Genomic DNA, 4861 nt, shown 5'->3' with positions numbered 1-4861 from the left:
CTGTGGGGCGGGCGAAGGGGAACCCGTCGGTCGAAGCCGGGATCGCGCCCAGCACCGCCCGCCCGTCCGTCCGGCCACCGGTGCTGAGGTACCGCGCGGCAGCGGAGTGAGCCGTGGGGGGTGAGGCCCACACGGCCGGGCCCTGGAGAGCCGGTGCCTTGCCCAGCGCTGACCCCAGCGATCCCACCTCCCCACGGACCGGTTCTTACCTGCCAGACGTGGCTGTGATTTCCACCTGTGCAGGGAGGTCTGAACACTGTGGCCTTCTGAGCTTGCACAGGGTAAGTTCCGCCCTCTGTTCTGGGTGAGCTGGGCCACCCGTGGCCGCAGCTGCAGCGTCCCCCCCAGAGCCAGCCCCAGGCTGCGGCGGGACGGGGGGTGTCTGGCAGCAAAGGGCCGCGCCAGCCACCCATGGAGGGCAGGACAGGGAGTCACAGGGAGCAGCTGTTCTGTCAGGGAAGTGTCAGGGATGTATGTGCCAGGGTCCCTCTCCTTTGGAGGGCTTTTGATTCTACTGCCAACCAGAGCAGCCTGTTTGCTGCTCCTTTTGTTTTGATTCTTTCTGCCTACGTATAAAATAGGTGGCCATCTCACAGGTCCTTAAACTGAGCCCATGGAGCATCAAAAAGTGCTGTGTTGGTATCAGTTCCTAGAGGAAAGTGTTTACTGGCAGATCTGGTGTCACTTGGTAAGTTCTCTCTTCCCTGCCATCCACTTTGAAACAGCTTAGGGACAAAGAGGCTGTTTGAAAGCTCAGGAACCTGAGCAACTTGTAAACCTCATGGTTTTCATTTATGAACTCATGTTTATGGCTGTGGAATTTATTTTCTTAGCCTTGTGCAGGTGTAATGCTGGACAGTGGACTTTGTTTCAGTGTAACTGCTGAGGAGGCAGAAACGCCCGATGTTGTAAGAAGTGCTAATGCCATGACCAACACTGGCTAAAGATTAAAGGCACAAGCAAAGGGAGTTGGAGCAGCCTGACATCTGGGCTGTATGCTGCAGCTGGAATTTTAAAAGGAGCTCAAGTGAAGCAGGTCCCTGTACCTGCCTTGTCACTAAGCTGGGATCTCTGGGAATGAGACATACCCAGTGGTGCTGTCCAGGAAGTGGATCAGCTCCGATGTTGGGTAACTAACTCTGCTCTCTGTCCTGGTGCACTTCAGGACAAGGACAGGTTTGCTCCCTGAAGACCCCAGGTTGCGTGTCAAACAAATCTTCCAGGTCTCCCTCTGGTAGGACAGAAGGGTGTTGTGTATTACTGGAGAGAAGGAAATGGGTATCCCCCAGCAGCCCCTGGTCTGTCTGGAACGTGTCACCTCCTTTGGTGCTGTTTGGTGACTTTCCCTCCTGCACTTCTTCCTGGTGCAGGAAGAGGCTCTGTTCCCATCGCTGTGTCAGAGTGTTTGTCTTCATAAGAGCTTTTACTGGCACGTGTCCCCAGCAAGCTCAGTCCCTCCTCAGCACCCTTGCTCACACTCTGCTGGCACAGCACCCTGGGGTTCCTGCCTCTCTGCAGCCTGGTGGGCAGTGCAGCGTGGCTGCTGCTTTTGTGACACTGCTGTGGGGAACTGTCAGCTTCTGTGTGGCCACCCTCTAAACTGAACTGTATTACTTTCTCACATTTATTGAGACAGCCATACACTGTCTGTCTCAGGACACGTCTCTGTCTCTCAGTGTTTCCATCTATACCAGCTCTTTTCTTCCCCCAGGCAATGCCTGCACACTCAAAGTCTTCTTTAACTTCACCCTCATCCCCCACTGTTTTCTGGTACAGTCTGCAGTGACTTCTCCCACACCAAGTGTCAGCAAAGCAGCTGCCACAGTAAGGCTGCTCCTGAAATCCTTGGTCTCCTTTTCTTCCCTGGCTTTGGGACAGGCTGGAGAGCACAGACCTTGCACCTTCCCCTCCAGCAACACCACAGCAGTACAGACACCTCCTCTGTAAGTGCAAATTAGGTGGCTTCCCTGGTTGGACAAGTCCATATATTCACTTAACCAGATACTTGTGCATATTAAAGTCTTTGCCTGTTGTTCTGAAACTTCTGCAGTTACCTCATCAACAGCCTGGTCTCAACATAGCTCAAATATTGAGCCTATTCTTTCTCTTTCCATCCTTCCTGTGTATCTTCTTCCAGTCACTGGAGGTGTTTCTCTGATGCTGTATCCTCTCGGAAGCGTTCCTAGCTCCCTGCACTGACATGACACACAGCCTTACTGTGCTAAGAGGGGAATCCCTGCAGCCAGGCTCTGTACTGTGACCTGACCTGGGGTTTCATCACTGTGTGTCTCTGTTGCTACCACCTCCTGCCTGGCCTTGACCAGTGTGGTCACAGATCACCTCACCCAAAGAGCGGCTGTGAAGATCACTCTGCCCTCTGCTTAGACCAGGCTGCCCATCTCTGGGATTGTTTCTGCCCTCCCCATCCCTTGGTTCTGCCAAAAACGACTGGATCCTTCTCAGCCCATCCCTGCCTGTCCCCATTTCCATATGAAGGCCTTACCTTGCCTCAAACTGCTTCACAGCATCACTTCCTACAACCTACCGGATACATTTTTTTAGTAAGTGCCTTTGTGCTTCCTTCTCTGCAGCTCTGATGCTTTGGAGGGTTCCTCTGTGTATGTTGCAGAGCAACCTCATCCTGCTCCTCAACGCTTCCCTTGCTGTGATCAAGCCTCAGGAGAAACCAGCCCCATATCCTTGCAGAGCAGCCTGTGGGGCAGGGACCTGCCAGGCAGCTCCTGCAGAGGGAGGGAGCAGAGGGAGGGAGCAGCAGGGTGACCTGCTGCCCCCGAGGATTTCCTTGTTTGCTTTTCCACTGGAACTCGGACAGACACGAGACCGCAGCAACGTGCAGATCCCGTTCCCTGGAATGTTTCCTTTCATCTCTAATCACTTCATCAAAATCCATAAATTAGCTTGTTAAGACTCTAAAGCACAAACGTGACTGTAATTTGTGCCTTCCTGGCCAGTGTTTCTTTTGGCACATGGAACATCAGACCTTTTTCCTGAAAACATGGGTGATGACACCGGGCAAAGCTTCGGTGAAGCAGGACAGCAAGGCCACGTGTGCTCCAGGCCCACTGCCTCTCCCAGATTCAGAGAGCAAACCAGTAGTTTGTAGTTCTGTATTGCCTCTGGAAACTTCCATCCCAGGCTCATTTCCCAGGGCTGGGTGCTGTTAGCACCTAATTGGCCAGGGCAGGCCAGGATCCCTGTGGGAAGGGAGCCCTGATGGAGATGCCAAGGCTGGGGCCCTGCCACGTGCCCTCTCCTGGCTCCAGCAGGGGAGCTTAGCACCTTCTCTAATTAGCTCTGCCGTGGTGGTTCCCACTCTCCGTCAGTGTCACCACCATGGCTCCTTCAGCCACTGCTTTCCAGACCATCCCAGGAACTGTGGAATCCTCATTGGTGTTGTCTGACCTGGAGCATTTGGGGTGGGAAGGGATCTGCTGGGAAGAGCCAAAGGGACGACAGCTTTGCTGGAGGGTGTGAGGACAGGAGGTGCAGGCAGCCTTGTGGGGCAAGAACAGGAGGCTGAGGAGATGGACCTGCCACATTTCCTGAGGGAAGCCTGGTTGGAGGAGGCAAGTGGTCCCTGGATGGCTTTATGCAGGTGTCTCAGAGGGAAAGCTTGCTCTGTTCCCCTTGGGAGAGGGCTCCAGGGATGCTCTTTTTCTGAACTTTGAGCAGAAGGAAATCAAGTTGCTCAAAATCCTGAAACCTGTCCTGGGCTGGTGGGATCTGCTGGAGTGGCTGCATCTGGCTGGAGCCAGGTGTGTTGTAGGTGCAGGAGCTTCTCAGAAGAGCTGGATGTTTCTAGTCAGGAGAGCCCAGTGGTGTTGGAAGGGCCATAAGGCTGTTGCTGTGGCCTCTCTGAGCTGAGGGGACAATGGGTGACGTTCAGGAGCCCCAGTCCTGCCACCTGCTCTGGCACCTTGTGACAGAAGAAGGGTAAAACCCTTTTGCTCCTGAATATTTCATAGGGAAAAGTATTTTAACCAAAGGACGTTGCTCCCTGCTCTCCCCTCGGCCCAGGAAGCAGCTGTGGGGATGGCTCTGATCCTGCCTCCCGTGGGACAGGGCAGTGCCACTGTCCCCCCACCCCCTCTCCACAGCCACCCCTGCTCCCTCACACCCAGTATTTTTATCTCCCTTTTTCTGCCAATAAAAATTTCCTCCCAGTTTTACTGTTTTCCATTTGACACATGGGTTTTTCTCCTCGTGTTTCCTCCTGCCCTGGCCAGGGTGGAGGGGAGGGAGTATCCCAGATAACCTAATGCGGGAGGAATTTCCACGTGCTTTTCCGCCTCAGCTGAGAGAGTCTCCAGAATGGTGTCAGGGATGTCACCACCTCCGAGCGAGGGAGATCCTGGCATGGTGGTGGCAAAACATCCCCTGAGCTGGAGGATCTGCTTGGCCTTTGCCTGATCCAGCCTCTTTGGCATATCCCCTTCTTGGCCTGTGCTGGGATGGCTGGGAAGCCTGGGCTTGGGATCCGCTGCACCCAGTGTGAGGAACTGGGGGATCCCTGCCCTGGGGACCCCGGCTTGTGGCAGGGGAGGTCAGGGCCATTTGTGGAAGGCTGGAGCACAGGGAGCCGGTGGGCACGGCGGGTGGGAATGTCTGGGCTGCTGGAAAAGCAGAAATAAAGAGTGTGAAGGGAAAAAACCTCAAATGAATGGAAAAATATCACCTGTCGAATACTAGAGCTGTGCCCGTGGGGATGGGGGGTGGGTCCCCAGCCTGAGTGACGGGGACGGTTCTGCCCCTTCCTGCACTGCCTGCTGCTCCCTCCTGCCCCTTTCTGCCCCCTCCTCCCCCTGTCTGCCCCTTTCTGCCCCTCCTGCCCCTGCCTGCC

The 4861-nt window shown here is 55.0% G+C and overlaps 1 protein-coding gene across 1 annotated transcript in view; it reads right to left on the bottom strand.

Moving 5' to 3' along the window:
* LOC104398369 (cytochrome b5 type B) overlaps positions 1 to 4861 on the bottom strand; it is a 14107-nt gene that overhangs the window by 8334 nt on the left and 912 nt on the right. The window lies entirely within an intron of this gene.

Source organism: Chaetura pelagica, unplaced genomic scaffold (genome assembly GCF_000747805.2).
Source record: "Chaetura pelagica isolate M959 unplaced genomic scaffold, ChaPel_1.0 scaffold232, whole genome shotgun sequence".
In the NCBI taxonomy this organism is placed as follows: Eukaryota; Metazoa; Chordata; class Aves; order Apodiformes; family Apodidae; genus Chaetura; species Chaetura pelagica.
Note: the sequence above shows the minus strand (reverse complement) of the source record. Positions and strands in the feature narration are given on the sequence as shown.